Source organism: Hemicordylus capensis, chromosome 1, assembly GCF_027244095.1.
Source record: "Hemicordylus capensis ecotype Gifberg chromosome 1, rHemCap1.1.pri, whole genome shotgun sequence".
Classification (NCBI taxonomy): domain Eukaryota; kingdom Metazoa; phylum Chordata; class Lepidosauria; order Squamata; family Cordylidae; genus Hemicordylus; species Hemicordylus capensis.
Window position 1 is genome coordinate 309,684,233 of NC_069657.1, and position 22,355 is coordinate 309,706,587.

At 41.7% G+C, this 22,355-nt stretch overlaps 1 long non-coding RNA gene across 2 annotated transcripts in view; it reads right to left on the reverse strand.

Moving 5' to 3' along the window:
* LOC128339677 (uncharacterized) overlaps nt 1–22,355 on the reverse strand; it is a 31,117-nt gene that overhangs the window by 2,720 nt on the left and 6,042 nt on the right. The window contains exons 2-3 of one of the 2 annotated variants that reach the window (XR_008313161.1): nt 21,479–21,647; nt 18,607–18,854 (exon numbers count right to left, since the gene is read on the reverse strand). This is a non-coding gene — a long non-coding RNA (uncharacterized LOC128339677). Of the gene's footprint in view, nt 1–18,606; nt 18,855–21,478; nt 21,648–22,355 lie in introns of those variants that run through there. The other variant, XR_008313162.1, reaches the window with a different exon arrangement.

A 22,355-nucleotide genomic window follows, 5' to 3' on the forward strand; every position in this document is an offset into this window, starting at 1 on the left:
CCAGGCACCTGTAATATAAAGACCCTGGAAATGGTTCTGTATAACCTCTCAATCCTTTGATAGCCACACTTCTAGAAATGGTTATTCAGGCAGGCAGTCTCTTGCATTCTTTCCAAAAGGAATACATAGGAAGCTAAGATCAATATATTATTTATTATTATTATTTCTTGTTTACACAGTCAGACAGGTGTTATTGACTGGTTTGTTTTATCCAGACATCGAGTCCTTCCCAAGGACCTGGGATGCCAGAACTTTATCATCACTACTGTTGGTTATTATAGATATTGTCACAAAATATATGCTGTTCCCAGTAAAGCTGCTTTTTGTAATTGGCTGGTGGTGATTTCTGTGGCCCCTATGGTGTTGAGGTGCTCTTCAAGGTGTTTTGGAATTGCACCCAGGGTGCCAGTTACCACTGGGATTATTTTGGTCTTTTTCTGCCACAGCTTTTCAATTTCAATTTGTAGATCTTTGTATTTGGTGATTTTTTTCTATTTCTTTTTCTTCTATTCTGCTATCCCCTGGTATTGCTATGTCGATTATTTTAACTTGTTTTTCTTTCTTCTCGACTACAGTTATATCTGGTGTATTGTGTGGCAATGAGTCGAAGGCTTTCTTGGAGTCAATCAATGCAACACTTAGATTGGTTTTTCTTCTCTTGCAGTTTTCTAAAATCATTTTGTCAATCAGCAGCTGATCTTTTGTGCCTCTGGTGTTCGGGCAATTTCCTTTCTGTTCAACTGGAAGCTGTTTGTTAGTTAATAAGTGTTGCATTATTTCATCTGCTATTATTCCAGTTAATAATTTGAACATGGTTGGCAGGCAGGTTATGGGTCTATAATTACTTGGAACTGCACCTTTTGCTGGGTCTTTCATTATGAGATGAGTTTCCCCAGTTGTTGTTTTTTAAAAATACTTTTATTAGTATTACAAGTAGAAACAGAAACGTCACATCTCTGAGACTCCAACAAGACCAAACAAGTTTACATTCAAAGTTTATCTTTCAAAACCAAAACGAAGGAAAAATACAGTAGTGTTTGTTCACTGAAAATGAATTCAAAGAATTTTAAATGCCTTGTTCTATCCAACCGAATAACCAGTTTACAGTAGGGACCACAGCAGCAGACTTCACCAGCAAGGTGCTGAACAGTTCTCTTCCAAATGAATTTCAGTGTTATGGATAACAAATACAGGAATCTGAATAAAGATTGATCCTGCATAAGAGCTCAAAAACAAATGTGTAATTTTAGGTGTACTTCAAATATGTCTCAAATATATCCTAATATACATTATTAAGTACACTTCAGTACCATTTATAATATTGTAATATCCATACAATAAAGGGGAAAGATCTCTCAGGCAAGACATATGTTAGTTCTATATGTCACTGTGTTCAAATCACACCCTGAGTTGCTTCAATCCCTTCATACTAGCTCTCTCCTCCTAAAAAATCCATGGGAGATTCAAACAGCTATACAGAGAAGGCTTATTAACGTCTGTAAGCTCAACTAAAAACCTAATCGTCAGAGGAAGTAGAGTTTAGTACTCTCACAGAACATTCCCCCTAAATTGAGTTAATTATTGGGCAACTATATATGCAAAACAGTTTCAACCAAGATTATCCAATGGAGAGGAAAATAGGAGTTAAAGAATGCTAATTCTGGCATACCAGAAGTAATATGTGTGTTATAAATATAAAGCCACATATCCACCAGTTCATGAAATTCAATCGCAAACTGGAATACAAAAACCATAGTAAAATAATGAACAAAGATCAGCTAAACCTTTAGTAGTCCCACTCCTCTGTAATGAAAACCAAATAAACATACCGGAGAGATAAATGGAGGGGACTATATTCAGCCTTGACCGATGTTTGTAACCTACCACTGGGAGCAAAAAAATGGCAATACATTATCCCCTCTATACATGTATCTAATCCTTCACAGTTTGCTTCCAATTGTTTGCTTTCAGCTAAACTTCTCAAAGTGTTATTATTAAGTATAGTAATAATTATTCAGATATTCATAACGAGTAATAAAAACCCGTGGGAAGAGAGGAGGAAGTAGTAAACTGAAACTAATAGAAGAAATAGAGTACCCTTCAGCTGCGTGTCATTCTTATCCTTTTAAAACTATAATGTCCTGTGGTAAGGAAAAACCAATAATCCTGTTCCATATATTTGGATATGTTTGCATAGTTGTGACACTTTGTTTCTAAGAATTAAGTTTGCAAGGATATTCTCAATTCATCCCTAAATCCCCCTTTCTTAATACATTCTCATTATGTCCCTAAAAAAAAAAAAAAGACAGGAAGATATATGTGACAATTCCTTAGGTCTATTAAACCATCGGGTTCCCACAATGCAACTTAATTCCTGATTAGCTTGTTACCCATATTGGACCTTATTTAGAACTCCCTAAATATTATTGTTTAAAATATAAAGGAAAGTTAACACAGGGAATGCCTTGAGGGACCAAGTATTAAGGCTTGATATTAAGTTATTCTCTGGGTTACAGCTACAAATTAAACCCAAGATAATCACATATAATTCAGTTTCAATCATGCTGATACGAGTTAACTCCTTAGGTTAAGACTTTAAATGCTGAGGTTATTTCAATATTAGACCATGTATGGAATTCCCTAAATATTGTTTGGTAAGAAAAGGAGGGGGGGAGGAAAAACAATACAGAAATGCATTGAAGAAAGTGCATTGAACACAGGGAATACATTGGCAAGCCAATTAATGAGGTACAGTATGTGCTTATACTCAAAGTTAAAACCTTTAGATAAAATAAACCTTGAATTAATCACATGTCTTAAAAAGTCAAAGAGAAGGAAAAATGCATCAAAGAAAAAAGTGGGAGTCAGCATTTAAAATCTTTGAGGCTTTGAGAATCTACCTACTCACCCAGCAAAGGGTTAACGTAAAATATTAGAAACTGTGTCCAGAGACATTTTCTCATACAGGAGAGACCAAACAATGCCAGGACTATAACCTTGAAATACCTAAGAAAAAGCTTCTGTGCAAAGAGATCTCTCCAACTGAAATCCTTCAGAATTTCAGTTGGAAATTCAGTTGAAGTTGAAGAATTCATTTGAAATCCTTCCGCATAGACCTCACCACAGCTAAAAGCCAAGTAGTAGTGTTAATACACACACACAAAATAAACAGCTGAAGCAAGTAAACGTTCAAATAAAATTAAAACTTTCAGGTTTGTTCTATTATAAATCTTCATCACTCCAGCTCAGCAAAGTAGGAGGTATGGAATTCTTCAAAGTAAAGTCACAGTCTCAGCAAACACTGTCCCAACACTTTCGTTTCTCTAGTCAGAGTTTGAGTAGATAGTTAATGACAAAAAGGTGATTATTCAGCCATAAAACACTTTGTCAGCCATGCAAACAGGAGGAACTGTAAAAGGAACTTTTCAGAGCAATCAAAGACAAATCCTCCTAGAGAGCAGGTAAACAGAGTTTATCCAAGTAGGGCTTTGTAAGACAGACATGAACTGGTTAGATATGCGGCTCTGCAGAAAAGGTAAGATTTTAAAAAACCAAATCAAAAGAGAAAAAACAAGCCATTCTTCTATCCAAACAAGTCGTCTTCTAGATTCCAAATACTTATCTGCCGGAAAGTTCAAGGTGGGGGGTGGAGAGGTTCACGAAGAGATAGAGAGAAGAAGAAGAAAAACCCTTAATCGTCTCCAATGAATGCTGTAAGTAATTTAAAGTTCAAGAATAGCGAAAAGTAAGCAAGAGCTTTCAGTAGAGAGAGATTTTTTTAAAACAGCAACACCGTAAATCCGCGAAACTCACGGCCATGGACATCTCAGAGATTTATTCATAAAGATAAGAAGAAAAGAGCAGGTCATTGGTAATTAGGCGGTAGAAGCCTCTCTTCATTCGGTCCGATGATTGCAGAAAGGTCTCTCCAGATGTTCATCCTGATACCTGTGGTCAGGCTTGTGATCATGTCTGAACCATAGACTCTGAGTATACTGTGGGAATCAGGTCAGCGCCTAATTAAGCTAGCTTTGCTGTATTGTTACCCGGGAATCTAAGCATTTCATATTGATCTATATGTATTGATCCTAGGGTATACAGTTAATGGAGAACTGAGCTCTTGCTACACCATTTGGGTGGTAGCTGAAGAGAGCAAGAGTCCCCTCCCTCTTGTATTCCTGAATGTATGTCAGTGGAAAGAATCTGCTTAGTATGCTTTGGTTCTCATACTCTGTGCCTCGCAGACCTTGTAACTTGCAACATAGTATGTATTCTCTATGCCTTGCTTTGTTCTGGCCTACTGGTCAGGGGAGGTGATGCTGCTGCTGTCTGAACTGCCTCCTAGAGGCTGCATAAGCACTCCTTTAACAATGGTAGTATTGTAAGCCTGGTGGCCTAATATGGAGCTGTACTGCCGGACTACCTGGCTGGCTTGTTGTGAACGATGATGTATTCAGATGTATCAATTGCTGTATAAAAGCTTTGGATGGACACCATCTTGGGCTCGTCTTGTCTTTGGGAGCTATCCCCTAGACGGCCACTTTGTTATTCTGCAGAATTCAATAAAGTTTCTTTGAACTATAAAGCTTTCTCCTTCTTGGTAAAGCGAGAATTGGCAGTCGTCTACCAAGTAAATAGTAACCCTTTGGTTAACAATCCAGGGTTTTCCAGACTTTTCAGGGTCTGAAGACCCCCTAGACTCACACCTCGAGGGGGAGGACCGAGCCCTGCACACATACCGACCTCCATCTGACCGATGGAAGGTGATAGGACCAAATGATTGATGAAAACACTGACAGGTGGTTTAGTCAGTAATTTTCATTCCCGGTGCCATCTTGCTTGTTTAAAATAGTTTTCCCAGTTGTTAAGCATTGTTCAATATCACCTCCTTGCAAAATGTGATTGAACTGTTTTGATAGTTGTTTATGGAGGCTTGTTAGGTGTTTAAGCCAAAAGCCATGCAGTTCATCGTCACCTGGTGCAATCCAATCTTTAATTTTCTTTGCTCTTTCACTTATTAATTCTGGGGTTATTATTAGATCTTGCATTTGTTGGTTACATTTTTCTACCTCTTTCACCCAGCCTGCTTTTTTATTATAATCTATTGGATTGTCCCATAATTTCCCCCAGAATTACACTGTTTCTTCTTTATTTGGTGTTTCTGTTTCTTTGCAGTTTCTCCTTCTATGCTTTGGTAGAAACGTCTCTGATTTGACTGGAATTGGAGATTCTGCCTGTGTTGTGTAATTCTGGCTTCGTATCTGCTAATCTTCTTTGACACTGCTGTTATTTGCTGCTTTATTATTTCCAGGACTTCTCTAATTTTCCTTGAATCTAGGTGGATCAGATACTGATTTTTGGATCAGATACTGTTTGGTGTTCTCATTCTTCAGCTTCTTGTCTTTCATATCTTTCAATTTACTAGCATCTGATCTAAGCCAGGTGATTTTATTTTCTAATCTAATCTTCCATTTAGGTGATGTACTGCTTTCTTTTTTGACAGGTCCACTGATCTTACATCCGAACCCTTGTGTTGTTATTGTTGCTGCACTGTACATTAGTTGGCTTGTTTCCTTCAAATTATTGGTTGTAATTTCTGCAAGTGCAGCATTGACATCTTTTAATGCCTGAGCAAGTTGTTTTTTGGCAACTGTTTTTAGAACTGGAAGTCGAACCCTGGTGGTTGTTTGGTTCATGTGCTCAGTTATCTTTTGCTTTAGTTCTTGTTGCTTTTTTGTTGAACCGCATTTGGGTTTTTGAGGTGAAGGCAAAGGGGAAGTTGCCTGGTTTTGATTTTGAAACAGTTCAGCAACAGTGGCATCCTCTATTTCCAACACCTCCTCCACCTGCGCCTGAGCAATTTCTTCAGTTGGTGGTAATTCTTCTTCCATATCTTGAGCCTGTTTTGCTCTTTGCAGTTCTTCTAGCTCAACTTCTGTGAATACTTTATTTCTTATTATGAATCTTCTCTGGTCTGCTAGCCTTTGTTCTGTTAATTCTGTATCTGGATGGTTCTCTTTCCAAATTTGTCACATTCTTTTTAAATAACCTCTTCTAGTTGGACTAGTAATAGCAGATCATTATTTCCTTGTTGGCATTCTTCATATATTTTTTTCCGGTTAAGTGGCATTTCTTCCAGTAACCTTGCAGTCTCCAGCCCTTATTGCTCAACTGAAGATCCTGAGTCCTGTAGCCCACTTGCCACCAGATGTCCAGGGACTCCAGCACCTGGTGTGGTCCTTGCTGACCTGGGCAACGACTGATCCAGTATAGATTATTAAAGTTACGTCTCACCATATTGTTGATGGAAGAGGCACTCTATGTCTGGCCCCTCTGGTGAGACCTGTCCAGTATGGTTAGACCTCTGGCATAGCTCTCACCTTCCCCAGAGCACGCAAGCCCCACAACCACACCAAGGTAGTGCCTCACAGGGGGAATTATTATTAATTATTATTATTATTATTATTATTTATTTGATTTCTATACCACTCTTCCAAAAATGGCTCAGGGTGGTTTACACAGAGAAATAATAAATAAATAAGATGGATCCCTGTCCCCAAAGGGCTCACAGTCTTAAAAAAAAAAAGATAGACACCAGCAACAGTCACTGGAGGTACTGTGCTGGGGGTGAATAGGGTGAATATATGGTCCACAGAAACAGTCCAAGGCATTTTAAGGCCTTAGGCAGAAAGTCTAAATGGTACTGCTGATGGTAGTAAAAATATAGTAATAAATACAGTTTGCTACCCTTCAATGGTATCAGCACCTGCCACCAGAGAAAGGACACCTTGCCCTGCCTAATGATGGCCAGCACTGTGGGTTGCTTCTCTTTACCAACACTCATTTTCCTAACATCTTATAATGTATAACTAAATAAGTGGTGAGGTTCCACTTGCTTGAAATCAAATTGTGTGTAATCACAACTTGAAGTGGAATGTGTGAAGAATACAGTTCAAAGGAATTCCTACTATTGTTTTGCTGACACTAGATGCTTTGTTTCAAAAATAAATGGTCTTGTACCATTTGATCTGAGAAAAGCTTGCCATGTTCAAGTGATGTCTGGTCAGTAAGGGCAGGAGGGGGCTGTGCCCCCCCCGCAAACCAAGCTAGTAAAAGATCAGACTTACCAGTCACCAGGGAATCCTTCAGAGCAGGAGGCTTCCTTCAGCCCATCCTCCCCTGCTTGTAACTTATTGTTTTGGTCTTACTGGCTGGAATAGCTGCTATTCAAGCTGCTCCAGCCAATCTGATTCCTAGGGGGCACCTTCTGGCACTGCCTCCAGGAAGAACTAAAATAATAGGTATAAACTGCACTTCCTGGTTGTTTCAAGGAGTATTATTTTAATATGTGTTTTCCTTTCCTCCTGGGGACAGTACCAGGAGGAGCCCCTAGGAATCAGATTGACTGAAACAGCTTGAGTAGCAGCTGTTCCAGCCAGTAAGACCAAAAGAGAAAGGAGGAGGTCCTGAAGGAAACTCCCTTCACTAGAGGATTCCCTGGCTGCTGGTAAGGCTGATCTCTGACTAGCTTGTTTGTTTGTTGTGATCGGGGATGCAATCTCTGCTTTCTGTCTTCAGTCCCTCTTTTGGTCTTTTGTGTCTGCCTTTTGTCCTTCCTTTTTTACCTTTCTCACTGCTTTTTGCCATGGCTTTTCTGGCAGGCTTGGGTACCAAACCCACTGGCCTGGAGGAAAGTGGGCGGGGTAGGCTCTGGCCTTGGTGACCAGGTTTTTCCCTGCCTCACCTGCTCCAGTGCCCACCACCTGCTGCTGCCATGTTCTAACCTATGGTCCTTTGTACACTTACTTGGGAGAAAGTCCTATTTAACTTAGTGGGAGTCATGTCCAAATTACCATGCAGAGGCTTTGGCCAGAAAAAGCATTTGTTCTATCTAATGGAGCTATCCTGTTCTAGGAGAAGGATTCCTCTATGGCACACCTTTCTCCCAAAGATTTGCTAAAATGTAAGTTTCTACATCTTTCAAAAGTGGTATAATTGGTGAAGGCAAAGTAACTTGCTCTTGCTAAACAGGTCATTAAAAATCCTTTTTAGCTTCATCTATCTGATATTTTATTGCTATTTGAAGTACGTTGCTGTGGCTTCTGTGGTTGCCTTCCAGATTGTGCAAACTGCAAAAATTGTGCAAAAATTCTAATGTTAAAAATTCTCAAATAAACCCATGCCAATGACTAAACTGCCCATGGTAGGAAAATGTGTGGTACAAACTCCTTTGTAATCATTTGTTGACAATCTTTTAAAAATAGTTGTCTGATAATCTTGGCTGACCCTTCCTTCCTCACTTCTCTCTTGTAAGAGCTCAAAATTCTGACTCCTGCTGAGAAGAATGGCACATGAATAAAATGTCCATTTGCAGTGGCTTCCATAGTGTATGTTTTATTAGCTTTGTCTTTACTCTAGCAAATCACTGTTTAGAAGACTAGAACTTACATGTAACAAGGAGAAACCTGTGGATGGCAACCCACACAAAAAACCCAAGAGGCATGTGCATGGCAAAGTTTAAGGCAGAACTGAGTAGAGACATCTGAAGAGATTAAAAATATCATAACTTCCTTCTGCAAAAAAAAACACAGTAGGAACTATGGTGGTGTTCTAATCAAGGCCCAATGGGTAGCTTCCATTGACTCTAAGTGTGGCTCCCTGACTATTGATTATTAGACTGTGTGAAGCTTTGGTCAAAGCGGAATACTCCACACAGCTGCTGTGGCATCGCATGGAGGCCATTATTTCGTCTGTGCAGTGTTGCACTTCTCCTAATGCCAATGAAGTTCCTTTAAAGGAAACAGAGCTCTCTTGACTTTAAGTGCCATCTTGGAACATACACACAGGGCACTGGAAAGTATAGTCCATCCCAGGTTTTCACCACAGAGCTCTATGGAGAAAGAGTTGGGAGCTGGGGAGGGGGGGAGACTACACTTGCCAGCAATCTATGCACACCTTTCAAGAAGATGGAGGGCTCTATTTCTCTTAAGGCCCATGCCTCCAGCACTGGGGAAAGTACAGCAATGCTCAGAGGTCAGTGTAGTGAGAAATGGTTTTCACACTGAAGATTTTTTGCCCAAATGGCCCTGCTTGAAAAATAGTGAAGATCATGAAGCCAAGGGGTCTGATTTTTCTTTATGTACAGATTTCATATTGTTAAGTGCCTGCTTCCTACTTCTCCAAGTGGTGAGAAGTTCCAGAGTTGCAAGGCTGCTTGGGTTATGATTTCCCTTGGAGGAGAGATAACTAAAGCCGTACGCTATCTTTGTATTTGTAATAATTTGGTTTTGTAATAAATATACATGTTGAATATTAGATGGAGTTAAAATAGCAGACCACTCCTACAAGTCTGCAAGAGCTTATATTAGTTCTCAGAGAGTAAAAACCCTTTATCGTGAGGTGCTTCAGCTCCCTGCTTAGCTCCTCTATTCCATCCTCTGCAAAAACTTTTCCTGTTTTCATTTCTCATATAGTCCATCTCTGTTCTTTTTCATTGGCCACACTACTGGCTGGGGAGCAGCAGAGAGCTGGGGGAAGAAAAGTGATAAGTCATCCCACACACTCATATCCATCCTTTCCATCATGTGAGTGATTTGTGTGTCTTGCCAGACTCATATTGACTTCTCCCACCAGGGCGACCTCTCAGCCATTAAGAGACATCAAGTGGGCTCTGGACATATTAGCCCATGATCGGCCTAACATAAGAGTTGGCCAGCTACCATTTATGACTTCAAACTCACTACAATAATCTTTTATCAAATCTTCATCTATCCATGTTTTTTCTGTTATTTTTCTGGCACCACGCAAAACAGTTCCAACCAGGAGCATGATATGGCTGAAAGTCATTAATTGAGGATGGTGGGAGCTGTAGCCCAAACACATCTGGGGACGCAAGGTTGGGAAGCCCTGACAGAGTGCATGGCTTGATTATCTAGAAAGATATATTAAATGTTTAAAAGGCTCATAAACTATGCCACATTCTGAAAGTTTCTTTTCAGCTGTTTCTGAAAATATTTATGTTGAATGAGAAAATTGGGCCATATTTCAGGCCTTCCATTTTCTAAGACAAGATCCTTAGTATTTGGATCTAAATATTAAGCCCAAACTGTTTAAATTAGCAAAGACAATAGCCCGTTTCAGACAATGAACATGAATGCAGAGAGAGGGAAGGGTGTGTATGATGGTGGCAGACAGGCACTGCCCTGACCTAAGCATATTCATTGTAAGGTCTGAACTAGGGATGTGCTCAAAATGTGATTGGGCATCCAAAGTGTGGGCGCATCACTTAGGAAAATAGGAATCTGCTATATACCGAGTCAGACCATTGGTCTATCTAGCTCAGTATTGTCTTCACAGACTGTCAGCGGCTTCTCCAAGGCTGCAGGCAGAAATCTCTCTCAGCCCTGTCTTGGAGGAATCTCTTGGAGAAATCTCTCTCAGCCCTGTCTTCTCCAACGTTGCAGACAGGAATCTCTGTCTCAACCCTGTCTTGAACCTTCTGCTCTTCCCAGAGCAGTGACTCTATCCCCTAAAGGGAATATCTTACAGAGCTCACACTTCTAGTCTTCCATTCATATGTAACCAGGGCAGACTCTGCTTAGCTAAGGGGACAAGTCATGCTTGCCACCACAAGACCAACTCTTGAAAACTGAGGGCTTTCACAGCCCCTTTAACATGGAGGAGAGCAGGTCCATACCTGCTCCCCCTCCACTCAGTGCCACTTTTGTAATGGCAGTGCTCCCCACCCAGCTATGAACTTGCACCAGTGGGGTATTTCCCAGCTGCCCCTGCAAGATGCCAGCACACAGATGATCATGCAAACTGCTACTGCACATGCACAGAGGCCATGTGCATGCTGGTGTCGCACAGAGGCAGCTGGGAAACACCCTGCTGGCACATGGTCATAGCTGGTGGGAGTACTGCAATTACGGAGGTATGGACCTGTTCTCCTCCGTGTTAAAGGGGCTGTGCAAGCCCTTGGTTTTAAAGGTATGTGCCCACGGTTCAGATGCCAAATCATGTTTCGAGCACATCCCTAGTCTGAACAAACTCCTGTATTTACAGTTGTACATATGGAGGTCTCTCTCGGTGCATTCAGGAAGTCTGGTAAAGCAGGTGTTGTTGTTATTTATTTATTTATTTATCTATTTATTTATTTATTTAGCAAATTTATTGACCGTCTGACTTCCTTAGACTCGAGGCGGTTTACATATATTAAAACAACAACAAAGACTAGAAGAAGGGAGGAAGTGGGGGGGGGAGAAAGGAAAGGAAAAAAGGGCGGTATAGAAATTGAATTAAATAATAATAATCATCAGCTGTTGTAAAAAGATCGCACAGACTGACTACAAACAAAGGCATGACAAGTAGCAGGGATGATACACTGGAACATCTGCAAAAAATACAAGCTATCTGTAGCCAAAAATTGGTGGGACCATAACATTGAAAAAGTGGTAGAAAATGAAGATGCAAAAATATTATGGGACTTCAGACTACAAACAGACAAACATCTGCCACACAATACACCAGATATAACTGTAGTTGAGAAGAAAGAAAAACAAGTCAAAATAATCGACATAGCAATACCAGGGGATAGAAGAATAGAAGAAAAAGAAATAGAAAAAATCGCTAAATACAAAGATCTACAAATTGAAATAGAAAGGCTGTGGCAGAAAAAGACCAAAATAATCCCAGTGGTAATTGGCGCCCTGGGTGCAGTTCCAAAAGACCTTGAAGAGCACCGCAACAGCATAGGGGTCACAGAAATCACCATCAGCCAATTACAAAAAGCAGCTTTACTGGAAACAGCCTATATTCTGCGACGATATCTATAACAACTGACAATAAAATCCAGCCATCCCAGGTCCTTGGGAAGGACTTGATGTCTGGATAAAACAAACCAGTCAATAACACCTGTCTGACTGTGTAAACAAGATATGATGATAATAAATAATAATAATAATAATAATAGAAAAAGAACCCCCCCTAACACACACACACACACACACACACACACACATTACAAACTAAGAGCCTGGCAAAATAGATAGGTTTTAAAGAGCTTCTTAAAGGTCAGACGAGAGGGGGCATTACGAATCTCAGGAGGCAGAGTGTTCCATAAGAAGGGGGCTGCAACGGATAATGAAGGCAGCTTTAGAATAAAAGTATCATCACTGTTTGATTTCAGACTCCTTAATACTTTGTGGGACAGTTAAAAACAATGGGGGAAAGTTAAAAGATCCAGAATGCATCCATCCTGGTGTCCTTGATACAATCCACCTTTCAGACAATTTAATTAGGAAGAAGGTTCTCACTGAATGATACTGAACTGCTTATGGACATAAGAATAAAAGTTCACTTGAGAGTTACAGAAGTGCTTAAAATCTTTTTCTACACCTCGCTGTTCAATATAACTTTAAACCACAGAAGCATCACAATTTGTATGCAGAATGAAGTTAGTGTACTTAAGATGTGAAAGGGTTGAAAGTCTGCTTTCAAATATTCAAATATTTCCTCAGCTCGGTCTGTGACACTTTTAAATGCACTTTATAAACGGCTTTAAAACAGTCCTTTATAATGCTGATGTGAAAGAATTCTAAAATGATGCCATTCTGGATAGTGAAATAATGACATGCTTAGACACCAGTGCCTGTGGATGAGAACAAAGGGTTTATCTAATACAGTGTATTAAGGAAGATCAATAAGGCCTATTACCCTTTTTAATTAAGACAGGCAATGGATAGCTCTCAAGCCAAAATTCCAGCAACTGGACATATCTATCCATAGTACTCTGTGGGAGAAAAACAATTCAATATTTATTTGGGAGGGAAAAGACCACTCTATTGTAAAACCATTCCATTATTACAGAGAAATGAGCCAGTAAACTGCTGATCAATGGAACACCGTTTCAGTAGACAGTTCGCATATGCTAAATTTGCTTCATTTGCTTATACTACACAATGCACCACTTTTGTTTCTTATTAGAATAACATTGATTTTCTGTCACGCCCTAATGTTTCAATTACTTATAAGGTCATTCCATTCGGCATGCTAACGACGACTGCAGGCAATTAAGTAGGGTGCATTGTGCACAGTGTGGCCTTTTTCTCTACCTTCCTAAAGAGTATTGATGAGGTCCATAAATTTTAGGAAATGCAAAGCTTGAAGCCAATACAGTGGAGTTATTGAGCACTATTTAAGAATTTCCAAGTTAGCAATTATGCAGGCTAATCTTATTTAAAATCAGGAACTCCATTTAGCAGTCTACAGGCTGTCTTTGGGGAGCATATTTGGCCCTTAAGAGGGGAAGAGAAGAAGCGAAGACAAGAAGCTGTTTCCCCCCTCACAAGTGAATATTTACATGATAATGTTGGGTGTGTCATTCTTGGCAACAGAGCAGTTTTATTGATTGATTGATCAAATTTGTATACCGCCCCAAACTTTCGTCTCTGGGCGGTTTACAATAACATAAAACCAGTTAAAAACGTATACGAAAACTTAAAAACAATTTAACAATTTAAAAATAACCAGAAATTAAAACCCCAAAATATTAGGAAGCTGAGAAAGCTTGGGCGAAAAGATGGGTTTTCAGGTGTTTTTTTGAAAATTGTCAGAGATGGGGAGGATCGTATCTCAGCAGGGAGCACATTCCACAATCTCGGGGCAGCAACCGAGAAGGCCCGTCTCTGTGTAGCCACCAAACAAGTTGGCGGTAACTGGAGACGGACCTCCTCAGATGACCTCAATGGGCGGTGGGGCTTGTAATGAAGAAGACGTTCTCTTAAATACCCTAAGCCGTTTAGGGCTTTGTAAGTTATAACTTACAAAGTTATAACTTAAGTTATAACTAGCACTTTGTATTAACCCTAATCTGAAATCAAGAGTTAATTGACAGATGCAGTTGCTATAAATTGCTTGCCATGAGGATTTGGATTAAGGGCAGCAGGTTTTTGTCTCTACCACGCTTTCCCGTGCCAGTGGGGGAGACTGGTTAGGTACATGGGAGGGGCAGAGGAAGCGGCTGACTGAGGGCTGCAATGTACCTTCTTCTTCATATGGCTCAGATTGTAAAATGGGAAGAAATTTGTGGCAGAAATGAAACGAATACTTGTGGCAAGTGCCTCTGAAAATGAGACTGGAGAGGGAGAAGGTGTGAGCAACAGGGTTCATCAGACACCCAGGTTATAACTCAGTCAGCATATATGGCCCTTGGAACAGCTCTGCCCAGCAGTGTTACCATTATTGGGCAAAGGGCATTGAACACAGGCTGCCAGGGTCACAGAGGGCTGCACTTGCAATCTCCTTGCCCCCCACATGATACTCACCCCCAGCTTCGCAGCAGCCTCCACGCTCACTCAAACTCTGCACCCACTGGCAAATGCACATGCATGGAGCGATTTGAGGGATCAGCAGGCAAGACCACATCTCTTTAATTTTAATTTTAATTTTATTTTATTTGAGTTAGCAAGTTTTTGCTGTGCTGATCCCTCAAATGGCACCAGCACAGACTTTGGTCAGTTGAGGGAGGAGAGCTGGTCTTGTGGTAGCAACCATGAATTGTTCCCTTGGCTAAGCAGGGCCCACCCTGGTTTGTATTTGAATCGGAGACTACAGGTGTAAGCACTGTGAGATATTCCCCTTAGGGGATGGGGTCGCTCTGGGAAAAGCATCTGAGGTTCCAAGTTCCCTCCCTGGTATCTCCAAGACAGGGCTGAGAGAGACTCCTGCCTACAACCTTGAAGAAGCCACTGTTAGTCTGTGTAGGCAATACTGAGCTAGATGGACCAATGGTCTGATCTGGTATATGGCAGCTTCCTGTGTTCCTATGAGAAATTAGCAGTGGGGTGGAAAGCCATGCATGATGCTGGGCAGCAGCAGGAAAACAAGGAAAACCCATCCTGGTGGTGCAGCAGGAGGTGGCATGACAGGAAACAACCACCAAAAAAGAGAACAATGAGTGGGGAGCAGATGTGTGCTCCAGATTTTGCACCCAGGCAGCCTGCAACATGGCTACACCATGCAACCTGGCTACACCACAGGCTCTGCCCCAAGAAAAGATAATGCATAGCCATGATCTGACTCCTCCCACAATTCTCTAATTTCTTTATTTATTTAACATATTTTTATACTGTCCAAACTTATGTCTCTGGGTGGTTTACAACAAAATGAAATAAATGACAACAGGAAAAATTAAAAACATGAGTTAAAATAGACAACAAAAAGGTTAAAACATTACAACAATTTAAAATTTTAAAACAGTTTTATAACAATGCTAAAACTATTAAAACAGCATTTAATGAACAGATGCATGTTTGAAGATTTTTTAAAAATTGTCAAAGATGGGGAAGCTCTTATTTCAGCAGGGAGTGCATTCCAAAGCTTCGGGGCAGCAGCAGAGAAGGCCCGTCATCAAGTAGCCACCAGAACTGATGGAAATTGCAGACGAACTTCTCTGGATGATCTCAATGGGCGATGAGGTTCATGACGGAGAAGACATTTTCTTAAAAACCAAGGGCCCAAGCCATTTAGGGATTTATAAGTTATAACCAGCACCTTGTATTTTGCCTGGAATCTTATTGGCAGACAGTGTAGCTCTTTCCATACAGGAGTAAAATGGTCTCTCCAAGTTGACCCAGAGACAAACCTGGCTGCCGCATCTGAACCAGCTATAGTTTCCGGACTACATACAAAGGCAGTCCTACACAGAGCGCATTTCAGTATTCTAGTCTGGAGGTTACCAGCATATGTACCATGGTTCTGAGGTTGTTCATCTCAAGAAATGGATGCAGCTGGCGTATCAGCCGAAGCTGACAGAAGGCACCCCTAGCCACCACCTCAACTTGGGGCACCAGGGAGAGCCTTGGATCCAGAAACACCCCCAGAATGCATACCTGTTCCTTCCGGGGAAGTGTGACCCCATCCAGAACAGGCAGATCAAACTCATCTCCTGAGTTTGAACCCTGCACAATGAGTGCCTCCAACTTTGTAACAGCTTCTGACAAAGTTCCTCATCAAAGACTCCTGAGGAAACTTAGCAGTCATGAGATAAGGGGACAAGTACATGTGTGGATTGCTAACTGGTTGAAAGACAGGAAACCGAAGGTAGGGTTGGAGAGTTTTCACAATGGAGGGAAGTAAGAAGTGGGGTCCCCCAGGGACCTGTACTGAGACCGGTGCTTTTTAATTTATTCACAAATGATCTAGAAGCAGGGGTAAGCAGCGAGGTGGCCAGATTTGCAGATGATACCAAACTCTTCCAGGTAGTGAAATCCAAAACAGATTGTGAGGAGCTTCAAAAGGATATCTCCAAACTGGGGGAGTGGGCGACAAAGTGGCAAATGTGGTTCAATGTTGGCAAGTGTAAAGTGATGCACAGTGGGACGAAGAACCCCAACTTCAAGTATATGCTGATGGGATCTGAGCTGTCAGTGACTGACCAGAAGAGGGATCTTGGGGTCATGGTGGACAGCTCGTTGAAAGTGACGACTCAATGTGCGGCAGCTGTGAAAAAGGCCAATTCCATGCTTGGGATTATTAGGAAGGAGGTTGAAAATAAAACTGCTAATATTATAGTGCCCTTATACAAAACTATGGTGCGGCCACACCTGGAGTACTGCGTACAATTCTGGTCACCACATCTAAAAAAGGACATTGTAGAACTGGAAAAGGTGCAGAAGAGGGCAACCAAGATGAACAGGGGCCTAAAGCACCTTTCTTATGAGGCAAGGCTACAACACCTGGACTTTTTAGTTTAGAAAAAAAGACGGCTGCAGGGAGACATGATAGAGGTCTATAAAATCATGCATAGTGTGGAGAAAGTGGATAGAGAGAAATCCTTCTCCCTCTCTCATAACACTAGAACCAGGGGTCATGCCATGAAATTGATTGCCAGGAAATCTAGTACCAACAAACGGAAGTACTTTTTCACACAACACATAATCAACTTGTGGAGTTCTCTGCCACAAGATGTAGTGACAGCCAACAACCTAGATGGCTTTAAGAGGGGTTTAGATAACTTCATGGAGGAGAGGTCTATCATTGACTACTAGTTGGAGAGCTAAAGGCCACCTCCAGCCACAAAGGCAGGATGCCTCTGAGTGCCAGTTGCAGGGGACTAACAGCAGGATAGAAGGCATGCCCTCAACTCCTGCCTGTAGGCTTCCAGTGGCATCTGATGGGCTGCTGCATGAAACAGGATGCTGGAGTAGATGGGCCTTGGGCCTGATCCAGCAGGGCTGTTCTTATGTTCTTATGACTTATCTGGATTCAGTCTCAGTTTGTTATCCCTCATCCAGCCCATCACCACCTTCAGGCAAGCATTTAGGGAGGTTATGCCTTCTCCTGATGATGTTGACATGGAGAAATAGATTTGGGTGTTATCAGCTTACTGATAGCACCCTGCACCAAATCTGATCTCTCCCAGCAGTTTCATGTAGATGTTGAACAACATCAGAGACAATATAGAGCCCTGAGGGACACCATACAAAAATTTAGATTTTGAAGAACAACAGTCTCCAAGGGACACCATCTGGAACCTGCCCGAAAGGTAGGTGTAGAACCATTGCAAAGCCATGCCCCCCACTCCCAACCCCCTCAGACATTTCAGAAGGATACTATGGCCGGTAGTATCGAAAGCCGTCAAGAGATCAAAAGGACCAACAGAGTCACATTTCCTCTGTCAATTCCCAATTGGGGATCATCCACCAGGCTGACCAAGGCAGTCTCCACCCCATAGACCGCCCGAAAGCCAGTCTGAAATGGGTCTAGATGATTGGTTTCCTCCAAGACTGTCTGGAGTTGAGAGGCCACCACCCTCTCAATTACCTCAGAAGTGGTCTAATAATTGCCTTCTTAAGGCAAGGAGGCATCCTGCCCTCCCTCAGAGAAGTATGTATGTATGTATGTATTATATTTTAATACCATCCAAAACTTAGGTCTCTGGGTGGTTTACGACAAAAACCAGGTCTTCTACAACAACCCCCTGCCAGATAGTATAAGCCATGTCGGTCAGGGTTCAAGACAATAGGTGGTAGGCCGCACCTTTCCAAGCAGTTTGTCCACTTCCTTAGGAGTCACAAACTGGAACTGATACAACTGAACAACTGTACATGTGCTAGAAGGAGCAGATCCTTTGCTTTGCCCAGCCACAAGCAGGAGGAGAAACACAGCTGCATTGTCTGCTGTTAAAGAGCCACACATGATGTGTTCGATATTGCAAGTATAGTTATGATGGTGGGATATAGTCAGTGCAAGGGTAAATGGGCTAGAGACCCAGCATGTGGATGCAGAGAACAGAGCGGCTCAGTGAGCAATGGTGGAAGGATAGCATGGGCCAAAAACAGGCCAAAAAGAGAGCTATTTTTGCAGGGGTGCAAGGGCCTGATTGAGGAATGCCAAAAAGATGGTATGGTTGAGATGCCCAAAAGCAGGGATCATAGCCAGGGGAAAATAATGGGCGTAAGTCAAAGAAAGCAGACACAGGAACTCATTGGGGGAACTGCACATGTGAAACATAGGGTTTGAAGGAAAATCTGAAGACAGACTCAGACACTTGGCAGCAGTTACAACACTAGTAGGAGTCAAGCATTATAAAACCCAAATACAACATTTGCTTGGAATTGTTGTTTTAATTATTAGCCTTTTGAAAAAATGCTTTACACTGTGGCTGTAAAAACACTAGCTGCACTCTTCTGAGTCCTTATTTCAACTGACTTCAGTGGGGTGATTCTAAAGTATGAAGATTCTGCCTGCCTTTAAGGCTGTATGTTAATGTTTTCTGTTATGTACAGATCTTTTCTGAGCACCTTCAGTCCAACAAAACGCAACAATAAAGATCAGATTTATATCCATTAGAGCTGTAGTAAAAAAAGAACCAGTGAGAAATGTGAATTAGTTTGACTCCAGAATAAATCACTTAAATAACTTTAGGCAAATTATTTAAGCTCTTGTGACATGACTTTATAATGCTTGAGACCCATTAAGGAGTTTTTATCAATATAAAGTATCTATAGGAAGTGAATAATTCTCCTTGTTTATTGCACAGAATGCACATTGAAATGGTAGTCTGCTAAATGTTCGACATTACAATTAATGGCCCAGAGCACACTGTTACTCGCTTTTATTTAGCAAAATAAAATCCAAGGCAATAAAGTAGACTTGTAAAACGTCAGGAAGGAGAACAAAGAAGTGGCTGTACATGTCCCTTATCTATTCAGGGTCAACTTTATTCCTCCAATGCAGGGTTTCTCAATGTGTGGGTCCCCAGATGTTATTGGACTTCAACTCCCATAATCCCCAGCCCCAGTGGCCTTTGGATGGGAATTATGGGAGTTGAAGTCCAATTACATCTGGGGACCCACACGTTGAGAATCTCTGCTCCAATGGATTTGTCATGTATTCTAGCATGAATCAGTTTCTTTTAAGAATTGACTCAGAAATGCACCTGAAATGATTGGGAAATAATGAAGCCTTAGTTCAGAGATGGCACCCCATAACTGGATGTCCCCCTTCCCAGCAGCTCTACCTGTCCCTGAGTGATCCCATTAAATTTTAGCTCATATTTTAACTTAAAATAAAAAGCAATGAGTTTTTTTCATATTCGTGTTATTGTATTGCCATCCCAGAATGCACATGCACAGAGAAGCACTGACAATTTCCTTCTGGCTTGGGCAAAAATTATCATGCATTGACTTGTAAGTCAGGTGTTCACCCTAAACTTCATTGGGTTGAATCCAAATTTACTTCTATGCTCACTGAAACACTTCCATGAACAAAACTCCTTCTTGTGGTAGGGTCCAACCCATTCATTTTAGTGTATTGCTAAGTTTTGTAAGTATAGGAACACAGAAATATAGGAAGCTGCCTTATATGAAGGCAGATCATTGGGCTATTTAGCTCAGTATTGTCTACACTGACTGGCAGCAGCTCTCCAAAGTTACAAGCAGGAGTCTCTCCCAGTCCTACCTGGAGATGCCTGGAAGTGAACCTGGGACCTTCTGCTCTTCCACTGAGCTATGGCCCCATCCTCTAAGGAGAATATCTTACATTGTTCACATGTAGTCAACCATCCAAATGCAAACCAAGGCAGAACCTTGGTTTAGCAACCCAAAGGTCCCCCTTAGGAAAGAGTACCAGAATCAATTGGTACAAGAGGCTTGACCAAGTACAATACAATATGGATCCCAGTACTTTCTGTGGAGTTTATATTCAGAATCAAAAGCACACCTCTAATGTTAGAAAGCTATCTGCATACATGGAACTACGTGCAACTACTGGGAAGGTATTTGAAGTTCCTATTGCAGGCACCCACATGGCTGGAGTCAAACTACTTTTCAGTTTAAAAATCAGTGGATGTAGTTCAGCTTTGTGAATGGCAGTGATCTGAAACTTCAAAGACATGTCCAGTTGTACAAATGATTCTCCACTGTGTCCCCACAAAGATGTATTGGAGTGTAGTTAGGTGCACATAAGTTCCACAGAATGTATTGGGATCCATATTGTATTGTGCTTGTAGTGGTTAAGCCTCTGGTACATATTGCCTGACCTGGTATTATGACACAGATTGGGAAGAAGTACCGAGAGGCAGGGAAGATAAAGGGCAAAGAGTCCAAAGGCAAAATAGCTTAAGGAATTGCATAAAGGAAAGATGGTTGCAAGTAGTGATGGGCAAACTTTCCCCTCATTTGATTCAGAACGGACTTGAGAAAAACAATATATTCTCATCCCCAAGGGAAAATATATGCCCCCCTCCCCAAAGTTCAGCCCCAACATGCTTCCAGTTATATCAGCAAAACATTAAAGCCTGGAGGCTCCTTGGCCATCCTCTTCCTCCCCACCCCACCCCCACCCCCTGCGCAAACTTTCTTAGTGCTACAGCAGTAACAGGAAGACTACGGCACACACTCACAACAATGTCCTGAGCAATGGGAACTTTGGGAAATGTAGGTCCTTTGATTCCTATGACCTTTCTAGAGGTCTGATCTCTCTGATGAAAGCTTGTCATCCACCCTTCCTATTATTGCTTATGCTGTTGCAAAGCAAGTTTTGATGATAAGGTGGGGCTAGTCACAGGGCAGCCTAAGCCTGAAGATGAGTCTGTTATGAACTGAGCCTCAACTTTGGTGGGGTTTGAGCACAATTTCTAAAAGGCTTATGGAATTAAATTATGAATAAACCTTCCCATATCTAATCTTTTCCAAGTCTCTGTGTCATCTTTAAAGGGGAACTGATGAAGGGGGCAGAAGAGACAAGGAACTGAGACAAGAAGTGACCAATGAGAGAGGCAGCTCTAAGAAATCTCACAGTGCTTAAGTCAGGAAGGGCTACAGCCAGCTGCAAGAGGGGACAGGAATGATAGGGAGGCTGCTCATGAGTCAGAGAAGTGTGACAAAGGAGGAAGTGGAGTGAAAAGCAGAAAACAGGAAACAAATGGGGCAAACCTTCACAAAGAACCTAGAGAGAGGAGAGGAAGTGGACTAACTTGGGAAGTTGAGAGCTGGAATCTGTGGACCAGAAGCCAACTAAGCATAGAGTTGCTAGATGCGGAATCAACACTCTGACGGTATTGATTTGTGCACTTTCAGGAATCAAACACCGGATCAATCCCATCAGTTGTGGCTTCTACAGTACTGTCACCATAGCAGCAGCATCTGGAGGAATGAAAGGCCAAGAACCAGCTGAGAAGGATTGAATTTCACATATTAATTTGTACAAATAGCCAATTTCTGGTTGCAAGTTTTTAGTATTGATTTAAATCAATACTCAAGGGCACCCAGCGTGCTTTGGATTGCTAGAAGAATCCTTCAACTTTCTCATTTTGCAGATAGGAAATTTACTTTTACTCAACCTGAAATGGAATTGCAGGAAGCTACAGATCTATGCAGAATGGCCCAGCTCACACTTTAACCACAGTTAAAGCTGCCAGAGGTTGTAGCTGTAATACACCCAAATGCGCAAAATCGCAGATAAGGGTCTGAAGTTAACTCCAGTTTGCTGCACCAAGCTCCAATTGGAACCTGAGGTTTTCTCTAAGCTTCACTGCCAACAAATGTGGTTTTGCCACCCAGAAGGGATTCCTGAGCAGACAAGTTATATTCTTTTCACAGAAAGGTGGGGGGGGGAATCCCTTCTCAGGGGCTTGTGACCCCAGAGGCTTGCTAACGATCAGGGCTGGTCACTGAAAACAGTTGGGTCAACTGAGATCCTTTCTCAAGGATCCAGCCACATGACCCAGGGCTCAGTGGCCAGGCATGAGAGTGACAGACCACAGGGCCACCCCCAGACAGCTCATGAGAAAGTCCATCAGAGTGGAGAAGAGCGAAGTGAGTTGCCTGGACAAATCTGTCATGATGCCAGAT